This window comes from Dinoponera quadriceps, unplaced genomic scaffold, assembly GCF_001313825.1.
Source record: "Dinoponera quadriceps isolate SergipeBrazil2010 unplaced genomic scaffold, ASM131382v1 scaffold3588, whole genome shotgun sequence".
In the NCBI taxonomy this organism is placed as follows: Eukaryota; Metazoa; Arthropoda; class Insecta; order Hymenoptera; family Formicidae; genus Dinoponera; species Dinoponera quadriceps.
Genome location: NW_014557576.1, coordinates 29,723 through 47,340, shown reverse-complemented (window position 1 = coordinate 47,340; position 17,618 = coordinate 29,723). Strand labels below are relative to the sequence as shown.

At 35.6% G+C, this 17,618-nt stretch overlaps 1 long non-coding RNA gene across 4 annotated transcripts; it reads left to right on the top strand.

Moving 5' to 3' along the window:
- The first annotated feature begins 8,330 nt into the window (after positions 1-8,330).
- LOC106749298 lies at positions 8,331-17,235 on the top strand. Of its 4 annotated transcripts, XR_001374844.1 has the most exons (6): positions 8,331-8,502; positions 14,670-14,907; positions 15,395-15,573; positions 15,652-16,115; positions 16,204-16,362; positions 16,728-17,150. It is a non-coding gene; the product is annotated as an uncharacterized LOC106749298 (long non-coding RNA). The 4 variants fall into 4 exon arrangements; XR_001374845.1 differs by having other exon boundaries at positions 14,614-14,907; positions 16,204-17,235; XR_001374846.1 differs by having other exon boundaries at positions 8,331-8,441; positions 16,204-17,153.
- Positions 17,236-17,618: the final 383 nt, after the last annotated feature.

Below are 17,618 nucleotides of genomic sequence, written 5' to 3'. Positions count from 1 at the left end.
AAATCTTTTTCAATAATATACCATTTAATTAATTCCATTTATGTTGTACTTGAAAAAATTTGCTTAACACTGATCGAATTTCAACTCGGGACTTCTGAATCTGGAGTCAGCTATGTCTTCTGAATTATTTCGTCTTAATTGACTAATACATCTTATTGTCTACACATGTTTTCAAACTCTATCAGAATGTTTACTTAATTTTATAATAGAAATAATATCAATATATAAATTAGTAAAGTGTTTTAGATGTTGTTACAAATATTAAAGAAAAAAAATAGAGTAGCACTGTCAAATATATATTCCTCGAAATGTAATAAGTTATACTGAAAAAATATATATTATTTTTAAATATACTACTTCTTACTTTCGATAGTTTGAAAACATGAATTTAATATTTGTTAAAACGTCTTTTTTTTTAATTAAAAGATCCAGGTTCAATATTTAAAACATTCATTTATCAGATTTCAGTAAATATTGCACTATAATATAGTAAACCTGAGTTTAATTGAAATAAACCTTTCAAGAATAAGTTATTTAAAAAATGTTTGATGCTTCAGTTTACTAAAATTAAGTAAACAATTTTTATATTTAAATAATATTTCTTTAAATTAAGTAAATCTAATTTTAGTAAATATATTTATTAAAATTAAACAAATTTTTTCCTCAATGTAACTTATATTATCTCTGAGAACGTCTTACGTCTCCGAGAGGAACCTAGATGTTATAAAACAAGAAGAGTGAGGATGGCAGTAAACGGAATCTATTGTAAAGTGCAAACTATCAGATCTGGATTAAATTGACTCGTGGGGTATTTTTTGTTACTCCGTTACACGGAGAAGCAAAAAATTTTTCTTTCTCGAAGATATCTGTTGTTTCTTTCTTGATCGGTTCGAAGAATATGTTTATATCTGAATCAATAATTTTGCTCTTCCATGACTGTTTTTTGTAATATCGAGAGAAAATGAACATCGTGTTATTCCTGAGCAGACAATCGGCAGGATAATTAGTCGATAGATATGACGTAATTCTGTTTTTTTTTTAAGGACGATTTATTTCCACAGAGTGCAGATTTTTATTGTTCTTTGTTCCTCAGAAAGTATGATAGGGAAATAATGTATATGCTTTGTATACAATATTCTGTTATCATTAGCTGTTGAAACATGCATTACTGTACTATAAGTCGTCAGAATTATGTAAATATGACAGGTTAGTACTCTTATTACTACTATTATTACTATTATTCTATAAGTATGTGGAGAAAAATACAGTGTGTTTCGGAAGCGAAAAATATCCCGCGTTCCGGGTCGTATGTTAGTCTCCTTGAAGATGATCCAAGGTCCTTTGTTCCTTCCGATGGTCCTTTGTTCTATAGCTAAATCTTCTATAGATTTATATCGACGTCAGAAAGCCTATGCGAAATGTTTTATAAGTAATCGTTACGTTTTACGCATTAATGAATGAGATTTTTGTTACAAAAGGAATTTCGAGACCAACAAAAGGTCGCCTATGGCTTGTCAATCAGAGCCGAAATATAAAGAAACAGTGAGTATTCTTACGGTAGTATATGCGATTTACCGTTCTGGTTAACTGTTAGAATCTTTGGCGCTGAATGCCTCGTTGTCCAAGTGCGCTCGGGAGGAAGGACACATCCTGTGAACCGAGCGTGTGTTCTCCCGCCGATGTGTTTATTCCCTCCTGCCATACCGCGGATAAATCGGGTCCAAGTTTCCTCTCGCGTTCTTGCATTAGCAGCCGTATTTATTAACCTTTGCGGATTCTTTTTTCTGATGACTCTATCGATCTCGTATAAATTGATGTTTGACTCGAATCCGTCGACACAATATTTGCTCTCATAAGTTTTGCGATATCTTTCACATGCTTCAAATATTAAGAAATTTCTCATATGTATACCATATTTCATCTTGAGGATATCCTAAATCGTCCCAGATTTCCAAATGCAATTCCGGGAAAAAATGGTTATATATGAATTTTGTCTATACATACCCATATATAATCACATATATTAGGTGTTTCGGTTAGTTTTGAGGGACTTTTATAAAAAAAATCATATTTATTTTAAAGAGACGTTAAATTATATTTGATATAAAATATTTTCCATCGCTAGTTATAACTTTTTTTCGCTTTACTGGCAATAAGTGAATTCCGCGATAAAAAAGATGTTCATCCTTCGAAGTAATCCATTCATTGAATTATTTTTTGTATTTTTTCATATTTTGAAGTGCTGGTTAGCAAGGCTGTACTGCATCGATCGAAATAAATGATAATCTGAAGGAGCACAGTCTGGTAAATATGTGGCGTGTGGTAAGACTTCTCATTGAAGCGATAACATATCTTTAACTTCTTTTGCAACGTGTGGTCGAGCATTGTTGTGCAACAAAATCACGTTGCATTTTCTTTGAGTTATTGGACATTTTTAGCTCAAAACACGATTCAAATCGATTAATTGTTAGCGATGACTTTTTCCTATCTTTTGGGCAGCAAGCGAATTCCGCGTCGAAAGAATGACTCATCTTTGGAGGCTATCCAGTCAGAGACTCATTTTGCGACGTCTTCATAAGAATTAAAGCGTTCCTCAGCAAGTGCGTGTGCCATCGACTGAAACAAGTGGTAGTCGGAAGGGACACAATCTGGTGAATAAGCTGCATGGGGTAGCACTTCCCAGTGCAGTGCTTATAATATTTCCTTGACAAGTTTTGTGACGTGAGGCCGAGCGTTGTCACGAAGCAAAATCATTTTATGCTGTCTCGTTTCATATTCTGGTCGTTTTTCGTGCCATACTCGATTCAAACGGAAAATTTGTTCTCGGTAGAGACACCCTATGACTGTTTGACCAGATTTCAACAGCTTATGGTATACTATATCCTTCTAATCTCACCAAATACATAGCATTGCCTTCTATCCGTGGATATTCCGCTTTGGCATCGATATTGAGGGTTGGCCGGAATCACAAATGATTTTTCGACGTTTGGATTTGTCAAAATATATCCATTTTTCAACCCCAGTGATGATACGATACAAAAACCCCTTTCATTGTTGCCTAGCAAGCAGAATATTCATAGATGGTTTTTCGCCTTTCAACGTCTCTTGGCTTCAGTTCATATGGGACCCATTTTCCTTCCTTGTATACCTTTCCCAAGGCTTTCAAACGATCGGAAATTCAAACGATCGGACAGATGGAGCACAATTTAATGCTTCTGCAGGTTGCAGGTTGTTCATGCGTTTGACATGGTTCTTCATCCACCAATGCCTGTAATTCTTCGTCTTCGAATGCTCTTGGCCGTCCAGAACGCTCTGTCCTCCACATCAAAATCACTACTTTTAAAACGTCGAAACCATTATCTGCATGTTTTATCGGAAGGAGCACTATCACTTTAAACTTCTACAAACATTCGATGAGCTTCAGTTGCAATTTTCTTCCATGTGAAGCAAAAGATTAACGCTTCGCGCAAATGACGCTTATTTGATTCCAATTTCAACATTTTCGATGCAGCAAGAAACAATATTATTGATACGAACGTACTTTTATGCACTGAATTTTATTGACAGATGGTAAAACTAAAAAATTAAGTTTGGTTTAGACAGAGTTACCGACAGTTCTAACTATAGCTATTCGCCGCTAGATGGACAGAATTTTCCGATTGACCTAATATATATTTATGACAGCTTTCTAACAAAGATACAACATGCAACTTTCGAGATATAATGTACAAATTGTATATTTATTTTATTTTTTATTATATTGTTACGCTCGCGCGGGGAAATAAAACGAAACAACGTTAACAAGAAAACAACTTCAACTATATTTACTATTTACAAGGGAACACACGTAACTCGCAGACTTAAGCTCTCTCTTTCGTTAAAGACCGTCGCGCACGTCACGACGACTCAACGACCCCAAAGAGAATCTTTTTAACCCGTTGTTTATTAGTCAACGCTGATCATCTGTTGTTTACGACTCGTTGCTAAGAGAATCTGCTGTATGTTCAGGGCGCTAAAGGCGCGGGCATCAAGACACGGGTGTAACAATATTTACAAAATATATATTATTTGCGTGATTATACATATGTTAATTTTTCCGCAATACTGTAGCAATAAATGGAAAACTCTGTGCACTTCCCATTGATACAACCATTTCGATATTAATGGTCAATGCAATACGCAAAATTTCAACAGATATCTTTGATGTCAGTGGGAATATCTCCCATAATTTTTAATATTATTTAATACGCTTGTAACAGCATATTAATGAAAGTACATATTACATAATGCTAAAAAAATTATGATATTATTCACATCACAACTGATGTCCATACAGCATTCCTTATCTAAAAGATGTGGAAACTTTCTTAGGACGTAAGATATCTTCTGAACGTCTTTAGGATGTCCCTTGGAAGTTTGTGTTGTTGCAGCATAAACATAAAATTAATAAAAAAAATAAAAAAATATTTCCATTTTTATAATATGCATATATATTTATCTCAACTTCGTTTCAAATTAACATTTATCATTTAGATAGTGAAATAAATGTTTAACACGTTAAACGCCACGACGGTCCCTAGGGACCGGCGCTAGACTTTCCGTTTAGGCTATGCCGGTCCCTAGGGACCGGCGGCAAACTTTTCGTTCTTGTTATTGCTGCGCGCGTGTCGGTCCTTGCGTACTTGTGAGACTGAACATTTAATTTAGGCGACATCGGTTTTTTTTTGGTCAATGCTTTAAGGTAAAGAATATAATACTTAAAAACATTAATGTAATTTATTAAAACAAGGTAAACAAAGGTGAGGTTTGCTTGTACATTGATTACAGAAGGTTGTAGCTTTTTGCGTTACATTTTTGGCTGTCTTTGAATCTAACATTTGTGAATTTTAATTATAGCACTCGGTGCAGTACCTTCTAGTTTTTAGTTCCGTTAGCTGACATTTGTTTATTTATACTTTGGCTTACATATCGGCGAGCGGCCCGGAAGGGCCCGCTTGACGGCTAACTGTGGCATGAACGGAACGACACGTAAAATCGGCGTGGTGTCTAACGTGTTAAAAACAATTTTACTCGATAAATATTATTTATAAATAGCTCGTCCTTTCTTCATGCTCCACTATAAATATGACACTGAATTATACAATCTCCTTATGAGGGTTTTATCTTCTCAAAGGGCTCCTAAAAATCACTTTGGAGATTTTAAAAAATCGAGATTTTTTGCGTAATTAATAGTGTAACGTTTTAAAAATAATTTTTCTTTAGTTTGAATGAGAAATTCCCACTGCTTAATAAGTTTAGAGTCAATATTTCTGAGCACACTAAGCACCATCGAGCAAAACATCACTCAATATATTGCTTTTCAATGTTATAAAATCTATATACGAAGACCTTAGCAGCAAAGATTTATTGACTCGTTATATTGGAAGCTCTACCCAAAACAGTAATGAAAGTTTTAATTCGGCCATGTGGTCCATCGCTCCGAAAATTAGTTCAGGTGCAAATATTTTGAATATGGATATTACCATACGTAATTATATCGACGGCTTTTCCAACATAATAGCTATAATGCAGATTTTGAGTCTGAAAATAGGCAACGATTGTTATAATTATTGTATTGCAGCAGATGCCTGACGCGTGAACACAAGCATTTTATGATCTAAACTGCTAAATTGTCCCGGAAAACGACCAAATTCACCAAAAAAAAGCAAAAAAAGCTGATGAGAATTTGGAAAACCTATTATATGACGCAGGAATAGCATACTAAAAAGTTAATGTAAATTTCTCTTATTTTTTATAGTTAAAAATCACTTTCAAAACTTTAAACGAATTTTTCTGGAAATAACATTTCAGAATTGATGGCGTCGATAGTTCTCACATTTTTCATTAGATTGACTTGAAAAAAAAATTTTAGTCAATTTCTTTTTCATTAATCTAGAGAAATACATTTTTCGATATATAACCGTTTTTCGATATAGCTGTTTTTGATATATTAAAAAGTTTTTGACACAGATAATGTTTATTTATTTTTTAAATGAAAAATGTTTCTATTTAAGTAGCCACTATTTCCATAAAAATTAATATTTAAAAAAAATCCTACATATTTTTCTAGCAAATGTTTTGTAGAACCTAAAAAATCTTATTCTCCTGTACCAGCTCAATAAATGCGACCGCCATTTACGTCACCGCGGAGAAGGTCGTCTGAAAATATTAAGTTGGTAAGAAAGTTATGTCATTTTTTTAAGGAAATTTCAATTTCTTATATTTAAGCTCATAAGTGACATTAATTAATGAAATATTGACCACTGTTTTCTATGACCTTCCTCTATCTGTCAACAAGGTCATTTATGCCGAATGTATAAAAGCAAAGGATAGGATCTTTCCTGGCTTCAAGGAAATCTACCACTGCCCTCTGAACATCCTGAAAATTTCGAAATATTTTTCCTTTAAGAAAATTTTGTATCGAGAGGAACAAGTGATAGTCAGATGGTGCCAGGTCATGTGAGTATGGTGGATGTGATATGGTGGTATGGTGGATGTGATGATATGGTGGATGTGAAAACTTCATAACCAAGATCCTGGAGCTTCTCCTTTATCTTTAAAGCCACGTGAGGCCTGGCATTGTCATGTTGGAAGATAACCCCTTTTCGGTTATACAGTGCTGGACGAAGTTCACATATTTTTGTATCCAGTCGGGTTAGCTGATCACAATATAGGTCTGCTGTGACAGTTTGATTTGGTTGCAACAGTTCGCAGTGGATAGGACCTCGACAATCCCACCAAATGCAAAGCATTAACTTTTTTGGGTGCAAATTGGCCTTCGCAAGGGTAGGAGGCGAACTGCCTGGCATTACCTTGGCTCTTTCCCTCACTACATTATCGTACATAATCCACTTTTCATCACTAGTAACCAGGCAATCCAAGAATGGTTCATATTGTTGTCGAGCAAGCAAAGAAGAAGCAATAGAAATTCGATCTGCCATATTTTTTTCGCTTAATTCACGAGGAATTCAACGATACCATTTGTAGACAAAGCCAAGCTTGTTCAAGTGGTTTTCAATTGTCATATGACTAATGCTTAACTTATCCCCGATCTCCCTCGTAGTTAATAGTGGTTCATTACCCAATAAAGCCCTCAGAACGTCGTCATCAAGCTTCTTTGGTCTTCCGCGAGGTTCATCTTGAAGCTTCATGTCACCTGATCTGAATTTTTCAAACCATCTTTGGATCGTACGCACTTTAACTTTAGATGGTCCAAAGACGAAACACAAATTTTTATGGGCTTCCGTCGCATTATGACCAAGTTGAAACTCATAAAGCGTAGAGTGTCTGAAGTTTTTTTTTATCTATCATATACCCTATTTCTCAAAATTTAATGATTAAAAACCACCTGTAATATCAAAAATCAAAACGTGGAAATATTAGCTTTCGATTAATACTAAAATTGTCTAAATCGCACAAAGAACAACGAAATAATAAACATTTCAATTGGAGCAACAGAAAAACGACATAACTTTCTTACCAACCTAATATATTGCTCATAGCAATGTAGTGAGACAGCTTTAGCACTGCCATTTTATACCGAAAATAAATAATATACAAATTTTGTTAGATAATAAATAGATTATTATAAATGATAATTATTATAGATAATTAATAGATAATATATAGATTTAACAATGCCCTTCAAATAGATTTTCTATTTATTTTATTCCCTTTCTAAAAAAATTGTCAAAAAATAGTATAAATTCTGGTCCCTGCAACCGGAGGTTCAGCCGCGTAGGGGAACGCGGCTGACCGAAAGAAGAGGGAGACCGCACAAAGCACAAGAACAAAACCGAAACAAAATTAAGAATCTTTTTCAGTTAATTTTTATAAGAACAGTTTTATTTTTGTTATGTTTAGAGTAAGACTACAAAAGTATAATTTTATATTACAAGTTTAAGTTTTACATAATTCTAAGCCCAAATTATTTTAATAAATTCGGTATACGAAAAGCAGAAGTTTTTTTAATAAGAACCGGAATTAAATGGAAGAAAAGGGGACTTCCGGTAGGCGGCATCGCAGACCCCGGCTGATATAAAAGCGAAGTGCCAGCCGAACGGAAAGTAAGAAACGCGCATGCGCAAGACCCACGTGGGTGAGAGGCAATTGGCCAGAACGAGAAACGAGCGAGAGTATTGGAGGAGACCGGCGATGGCCGCGCGTGCGCCTGCGCAAGATACTGAGGGGCGACTGCGATTGGCCAAGGCCAACGACGAATCAGAAAGATAGCGGAAAATAGGTGATATTCGAAATTGTAAGAGAAGCAACGAGGACTGTTCGATGTGGACACTGGAGGCGTGAGGACGCAGAATTGAGGAAGCCCGGAACTGCGCAGACTAAGGAGACGAGGGATCCTCGAGAACCTGCTGCCGAAGGGGAAAGCCTGCAAGGACGGCCTGGTGCGCACCTGCTGGTGGAGGCCCAGGAAACGTGGGAGAACGACCGGTCGCCGCTGCGACGGTAAGTGGTTTATAAGAGTGCCACAGTTCCTCTCTGCGTAATCTTCTCTCTTCTTGGAAATTCCGCGTCGGAAACCCGAGACGTCGCACGCGTGAGAAACGCGGATCGCGACGTAAGTACACCAAAGCCGGAAAATTTCGTCCGGAAGCGAAATCGTCGTCGGCAGGATCAAAGGGGCGGCCAACAAGCTGAACGATCCATACTGCGCAGTCTTGTTGAGCGCGCCCGATCTTGTCGGGACTTGTTCGCGGCAAGAGCCCTACGTCGCAATAAAGCGACATAGAGAGAACACGAACGACCCCGCATTGCATCATTTCGTTATCGGCGTACTTATTCGCAGAACTATTTCGTCTCTCGAAGTGTTGTTAGGTGGTCCTGCACTTTTGCATTATTCATATAGTATTCTTCCGTTATTTTATTCTATTATCGTTTAGCCGTGTGATATTATATCCATTACATATATATATATATATATATATATATATATATATATATATATTTATTCCGTATTTCCTAAGTCAATCATTATCAAGCCGTTTTTTATTTCCTTTATACTATCTTGTATTTCTTAGTTTTGCTTTATACTCTTAATAGTATTTATAATCCGTATTTTGTCAATCCTGTTATCATTAACTGCTTTCATATTTTTTATTTTTATAAATAGAGTTCATCTTATTTGTTTTCAAAGAGTACGTGTTTCATTTTTCGCATTTTCCTATCTTCATACTGAGTGTCCGAAGCGAGCGTCCCGCGATTCGAACATCTCTTCGGAGACGACAGCGCTGTCGAAGAGGGAATCCCCCCGCGCACACATTACTATACGGCACCTCTGGAGAGACTTGGCTGGTCCAGCTTCCTAGGCCAAAAGTTTGGGCGGAATTCGAGAAACGCCCGGGCGACTGTGTATGGGCAGCGGGATCCATGGAGAAGTCAACCTCTAGATGTTCTGTGCGGCTCGGACGGTTTAACATCGACTTTATCTACTTGTTTAGTGACACTCGGTCACATCCCAAGGTCTAACTCTTTAACACTAGAGCTACCACACCAGTCAAAATGACTGGTTTTACAACTTCACTATAAAATTCCTACTTCATGTTATATTTTTTTTCCGCAATGATGTAGTGATTTTTGCAGGGATAACTAAAAGTATAATATAATGAATTTCATTTTTTTACGCTGAATCAAAATAATTTTGTAACATTGGTACTTATAACAATACCAGATATTTTGACCGTTACTTTTCAAAGTGGAAAAGTATCCTACAATCTGTTTCCCAAACCCGACACCGTTGATTAGATATTTAGATGGATTTATCAGCTCTTTGTTAGAAAATTTACTTGCATGCCACGGCTTATCTGACGATACAACATAGACATATAAACATAACCGTGGTGTAACGTAACAATAGTATCGATGCCATTTCACGCGATCATTCTGAATATCATGTTCCGTTGCGATCCTAAAGTCAAACCGAAACGCTCGAGAAACAAATGCCGCTTGCTTAGCGACAGTGCTAAGGGAATCGACGCATCTCAAATGTTTCCGGCACAAGTACGGCACGTGGCAGGGTTTAATTGGAGGATCGCGACGGAATATACTATAGTCGTTGGAATAGGACTTAATTTTGTCTTATTTGACGTTATTTTACAAGCCCGAAAAACGGCAAAACGATTGAAAACCTCTGAACTGTTGTGCAAATACTGAACAATGTACTTATGGAATGCTCTGATATCGAGGATGGTGAATTAGAGTAAAATGAAATTGAACTTTATAGTGTGAATAGTGATAATGAGATTATAGACCAAGTTTAGGAGTTCTGGGACAGTGAATTAGAAAATATTTTGAATTTACGTAAAAGAAGACGTGTTTGTGTGTTTTCAAGTTCTGAAGATGAAAATAATATACAATATCATCAAATTGAAATTGCCGCAGACGGAACCAGTTGGGAAAAAATAAAAGAAGGGTCTAGTGTTGGAAGATTATCACTACATAATATTTTCAAAGAAATATCCGGTTCCACAGGATATACCAAAAAAAATTTTATGAAAGGTGAAGTAAATAGCACATTTTCATTACTCATTGACAGCAATATCCTTGAATATATAATATCTTGCACAAAATTAGAAGCTTCTCGAGTTTTGGATAAAAAATGGACCCTAACGAAACCAAAATTTAAAGCTTTTATTGGAATTTTGTATGCACAGGGAGCATACGAAGCAAATAATTTGAAACTGTTATATTTATGGAACAGAAAATGGGGACCACACTTGTTTTCCGACACCATAAGACGAAATGATTTTGTCGAAATATTGAAATTTATTCGCTTCAATAAAAAGTATGATAGAAGTCAACGTTTAAAAAATGATAAATTTGCTTTGATATCAACAGTATGGGATAGGTTTATTCAAAATAGTCAGAATTGCTACAAGCCAGGACAAAATATTACGATTGATGAACAACTCTTTCCAACTAAAGCCAGATGCCATTTTACGCAATATGTGCCGAATAAACCTGACAAATTTGGTATTAAATTTTGGCTGGCATCTGATGTTTAAACGAAATATATTCTAAATAGGTTTCCTTATTTAGGAAGAGATGAAACACGAGTAACATCATAACCTCTTAGTGAATTTATCGTACTCAAACTTATTGAATTGTATACCATGAAGGGAAGATTCATAACAACTGACAATTTTTTTACAAGCTTACCGCTGGCATCTAAATTGCTTTAAAAAAGAACCACACTGGTTGGCACTATACGCAGCAACAAAAAGGAATTAGTAAAAATTTGTAAAACAAAGAAGGATAAAATGGTTTGTTTTTCGTAATTGTTTTATAGATCAAATGAGATTACTCTTACAATTTACAAAAGTAAACCGAAAAAGAAAGTTTCTATATTGAGTTCGAAACATAAATCCATCATATTTGAAAAAAGTAACAGGAGCTTACCTGAAACAGTTGAGTTTTATAATAAAACTAAATTTAGCGTAGACATTACAGACCAAATGGTAAAGAAATACAGTGTCAGATCAGGATCAAGAAGATGGCCACTCCAAGTTTTTTACAACATTTTAGATTTAGCTGGCATAAATGCCTGGATCTTATATAGGGAAACAACAGGTGAGAAGATATCTAAAAAAGATTTTATGTTTCAACTAGCAAGTGAACTTGCCATTGAAAACGTAAAATCAGGAATGGAGTCACGAGAGGCTGATGTTCAAAGTACTTCAAAGAGCTCATCTTGTTCACGCAAATGGTACTGTAATAATAATAAGACTACCATCATTTGTAATACGTGTAAAAATTATGTATGCGGACAATGCACTCTGAAGAAAAACTATATTTGTAAGAATGTGACGAATCATAACTTTTGGTATCTAATAATTACTTTATATTTTATAGTTGTCATAAATAGTTGTAATTTCATAACTTTAAATTTCTTTTGTAAGATAGTAATAAATTAATAAATATAAAAATATTCTATTATTACATATATTTTAAAGACCAGTCATTTTGACTGGTTTTGGCAGAAATAGCTTTGTTTTTTCTCGGTAGTTCTAGTGTTAAATACAATCAGCAGATTAAGAGCCATGACATACAGAAAAATGTAAGCAATAAGTCATAAGAAGTAAGCAAATTGACCAATCATACTCGATTATTCTTCGAAGTAAGAAGAATACCGCAAATAGTCAATTTGCTTACTATTTAAGTTTTATTGCTTACGTTTTGTGTGTGCCATGGTCCCAAAAGGTGCAATACTTTCTTCTTCGATGAGTTTCGCATTTCGATCCAATAGAAAAATATATTTCCCGAAAATTATTCTAAAACGAATTCTCCTATTGAATGAAGAAAACGTTGCGAAATTCTTCAAAAAAAAAGTCGCAACTTTTAATCTGCCGACTATACTTCTTCTCTCGTTCAGCTGATAACAATATTCTTGATTATTTTTAGTTTCTCGCTCGTGAAACATCTGTCTACGTTGGACTTCGTTTCGATGTTGAGTTAAGTTCCTCGGTGTTCTTTCCCATGTGTATTAGCGGTGAATTAGTCAGCACATGTCGTAGACTTGATGTTATTCTACTCATGACATCGCTACCCTTATGATCCGCTTTAATGCGCAACAACATTCCGCAAAAGAAGCAAACAGCAATTTATTCGACTATGAAATAACAAGGAAGTCGCACCGCGTTCGAGTCGCTCCCCATCGAAAAGCAACATATATAATTTCACTCTCGTTGCCGAAACACCCTTCTATGTTCACGACGTACATCCGCCTCTTATGTATAAATCACCAAGAGAGGCGCTAGGACATTTTCGGTCTCGCTTCAGATCCTGCGTAAATAGGATGCACATGTCTGCGGCAGGATGTGTCACGTATATCGGATATGCGTTTATTAAAATAATCGCTTTTGGAAACCAGGGACTGAGAAAATGAACTCATAAAGTTATCACAAGCTAATGCAGAAATAATACATTGATATAGTTGTCCTGTTCTTCTAAAAAATTTATGTATTTGTAATATTTTTGAAATTTCTTACAGTGGAATCTCACCTTTTCTAGAAGCACAACATTGAATCGAATTTGATTTGATACTTAAAACGTCGAAACGGTTGATAAATGAAAGTCGATTTTGCTACAATATAGGCCTATGTGATTTTTAATATTTCGTAGTTTTATATCATTTATTTAAACTGGCTGTTATTTTTATACTTGTTTATTATTATCAGCGAATTATAAAGTAATCACAATATTAATGATAAGTAATGAAAAATGTTTGATAATGTTAAATCAACGTTGATCAAACTTCCTATTTTTACAGAAATTTAATGCTGAGAATTATTAAGGAATTTACAATGATTAAATACTGGTAGTGTTTCAGTAATTATTTGGCTAACACCTAATCATTGATTAATTTGTTAAATTATGTACATAAAAAGATTATACGTCAGTTTTTTTATTTATAATAATAATAATACAATAATAATGAAATAAAAGTAATAAAAAGAAAAAAAGGAAAACGAAAAGAAAAATACAGGCTCAAGACAATATTGAACCTGAGTCATCTTGTTAGCAATCAAACATCCTAGATCTTTTGTTACCGGAACATTTGCTTTATCTATGGTCACTAACTATTGTATTTCCACTGTTTTCTCAATATTTAATCACTGCAAATTCAGTAATTCTCAGTATTAAATTTTTATAAAGGTATTTCATCACTACTATACTATTAAATATTAATATTTAAATATTTATATTAATGATAAGATAATATTTACTGTAAATTTTAAGCACTGAAATATTTGGGATTACTACAAACTCCATAATTTAATTATTACGAATTACTAACAACAATAAAATATTCAAAATAAGTAATTAATCACTAGCTTCTATATATAAGAACTATTAATCGAAATCTATTTATAAGATTAAACAAATATCAAAGCGGCTAATGATAGCAGGATTAACAAAAAATACGGATTTTTACATACTATCAGAACATAAAGCAAAACTAAATAAAAACAGAATTAACGCACGTAGGAAATGCGGAATGGATATGTACATACGAGTAATGAGTATAATACAACGCGACTAACGATAATAGGGTAAAATAATGAAAGAATATTACACGAACAACACAAAAGTATATAGCAACCTACGCAACAAAAGAATATATATATGAGACGGAAGTATTCCGCGAATAATTACGCCGATAAGAAAAAAAGTATCACCACGCGGCGTTGTCCGTGGCTTCTTTGTGTCGCGCTATTGCGACGCAGAACTCTTGTCGTGAGCAAGTCCCGACAAGATCGGCCGTGCGCGATAAGATGACGCAATTCGCGTCGGTTAGCGCGTTGAGCCGTCCTTTTGATCCCGCCGACGACGGATTTCTTCCGAGCGGAATTTCCCGATTCCGTGGACTTATGTCGCGATTCGCGTATTTTCATGCGTACGACGTCTCGGGTTTCCGACGCGGGGTTTCCGAAGAAAGGGATGATTACGCGGAGAGGAACTGTGGCACTTATACACCACTTACCGTCGCAGCGGCGACCGGTCGTTCCCCCACATCTTCTGGGCCTCCACCAGCAGTTGTGCATCAGGCCGTTCTCGCAGGCTTTCCGCTTCGGCAACAGCTTCTCAAGGATCCCTCGTCTCTTTCGTCTGTGTAGTTCCGGGCTTCTCAAACTCTGCGTCCTCTCGCCTCAAACATTCCCGTAGAACAGTCCTATTTGCTTCTTCTTCAATTTCGAACCTGGCCTGCTTTCCGCGATACTTCCTGATTCGCCGTTGGTCTTGGCCAATCGTTTTCGCCCATCGGGGCCTTCGCGCAGGCGCGCGTCCAGTCGTCGCCAATCTCCGCCAATAGTTTTTCTCGCTGTTAATTTTGGCCAATTGCCTTCAACCCACGTGGGTCTTGCGCACGCGCATTTCTTACTTTAGATTCGGCTGGTGCCAGTCGGTTGAATTAACCTAATTCTCCTAACCTTACTTTCTAACCGACTGGAGCCAGTCGTTGGGATGACCTAACCTTATTTCTATGTCGGCTGGGGTCCGTGATATTGCCGGCCGGAAGTCCCCTTCTACTTCCGGTTTTTATTTGAAAAAATAACTTCCGCTTTTCGTTTATTGATTTTATTAGTGGTTTATAAAATAACTTTTTTCTTCTTTTCTGTGTGACTTCGCACGCGCGACTTATAGATCGCCCTAACATGCCATTAACTAAAACTTTTCGATATTTTTTACTTATCGTACGTGGAATTATCTAAAAATAAACTCATAATATAAAAAATAAACTTTTGTAGCCTTAATATAAAGAATAACTGTCGTAACCATAATACAAAAATAAAATGTTAAAAATTACTGAAATAAGTTCTTAATTTTGTTTCGGTTCTAGTTTTTGTGCTTTGCGCGGTCTCCCTCTTCTTCCGGTCAGCCGCGCTTCCCTACGCGGCTGTACCTCCGGTTGCAATGCCTGAGATTATGAGGTTCTTTGGTTATTCGAAATCGATTGTTTACCGGGTGGTTCAGAAGTTTTCGGTTTCTTAGCAATCGAACGAACGTTCCTGTGATCTGGTAAGGAAGAAACATTTACGTGAAATAACATCAAGGACCTCTGAAATATTGGAAAAGATCCAGGATTTGATTTCATAGGGTCTTGGGATATCGCTCCGAAATTTGGCTTCGATCTTGGGTGTGAGCAATATCACTATGCAAAGAATTGCTGAAGAAGAACTGAGATACGCATCTTACGTCATTAAAGTGCGACAAATGCTTTCGAAAGATGCCAAGACCGAGAGAGTTGCCCGCTGCCGCTTGTTTCTGTGCTCACTCAAGAAGCGTTTTGGCCCCCAAATAGTCCAGGCCTTAATCGATTGGACTACTACGTTTGGAGCGTTGTTGAGAGATTCAGTAATAAGTCGAGACACCTTTATGTGGCATCTCTACGGACCGCAATTCAATAAGCAATCGCAGACATAGGCTGAGATCAAATGCAGAGAGCATGTTCTCGCTTCAAGCTGAGGATTGAGGAAGTGGTGATAGAAGATCAAAGATGGCTATATAGAGTGAAAGTTTACAGAAAGTGTCCCATAAACAAAATATGCAAATAATTTTTTGTAAGTTTCATTTAGTATTTAATAAACGAGTTTTACAATAAAATGTAACTTTAGTCCCAATTAAGATAGCGCACTCTCTATGTTTCAGGGCTTTATCAGCATCTAATCACCGCGCAGAATGTCGACGATTGTCATAAAAGATCTACTTTTCATTACATGTTACTATTCGATTGAATATTCCTTTATTATTGTGCCAGGAAAGCAATGAAAAGCTGATTATCGGCGAAGCTTGTTTCTCTCAGTTCAGGTAGTATTCACTTGTCAAGCTTTTCCACTTTCTCTATGCCCTTGAGGTATCGGGAAACAGTTGAATAGTGAACAATAAAGTGCATTGTATGCAATATCTCGAACTAATAAATACGAGATTGCTTTAACTATGTCTTTCAAAACACTGTCATCAATCGCTGAAATAGTATGACTGCAAAACAAATTGTCGAGGTTTGTATCACCAGACCGAAGCTCTTCGAACCAACGTCTGGTGATTCGATCACTTACAGAACCTTTCCCAAAAGCAGTGTTTATGTTTTGCGTTGCCTCGACCGCAGTAAGCCAAGATTAAATTCGTATAAAAATATTATTCGCAATTTCTTTCTTTTCATGTCGAAAAAACAGTGATTTTCAACGATGTAATCAATATAATAAAAGTAAGGTTGTGCGTGCGAATTCACATGTGAGACATATACTTTTCGAATATACGTACAATAATAGCTATATAAGAAAAGCTAATTTAGTCTGGCTGTGTGGAAAGAGATTCACATTGAATGAAGAGATCGTCGACAAATCAGAGGCCTATTTTGCAGAGTTTAACAAATGGTATTTTTCAGAAGGCTTAAAAATGGCAGTGGGAAAAGTGTATTCTCCTAAAAGAGGATTACGTTAAAAAATAAAAAAAATGTTTGTGATAAACTTGCGCCTTCATTACTAACACCGGTACTTATTGATTTATCCTCATAAAATGGGCAGTTTTATTCTTGAATTATGTCTGAATAAAACAGTATCATGTTCTTGTCCATTTCCCATACAGTATTATTATAACTAATAAGAATATATTAATATTAGACAGTAATTGGATGGATGTCTAGGAAATCTGCTTATAATTCTACCAGGAAATTTCACAGATATCTGTAAAAATGAAATACTTGGATTTACGTACGTGCGTTCTGTTAGTAATTCTATTGATTCAACGGCATTATTTTCTGCGTAATGAATATATATTTATTTATTCACATTACATTTTATTATATGTTATTGACAATGTGTTCCAATTAAAAAGATAAAATTGAATCTAAATTTATATATGTATGTTAATATTTGAAGAAGTTAATAAGATTTATCCGAATGAAGATATTTTTAAAACGACTAGATTGATTGATGATTCTCCAAATTACCAATAAATTATTCGCAATGAAAACTCTCTCTCCCCAATTTGACTCAGCTACTGTTTTACAAAGATGCGTGCATAAAACTTTCACAGCGGATTGCATCGAGACCGACATCGGCTTA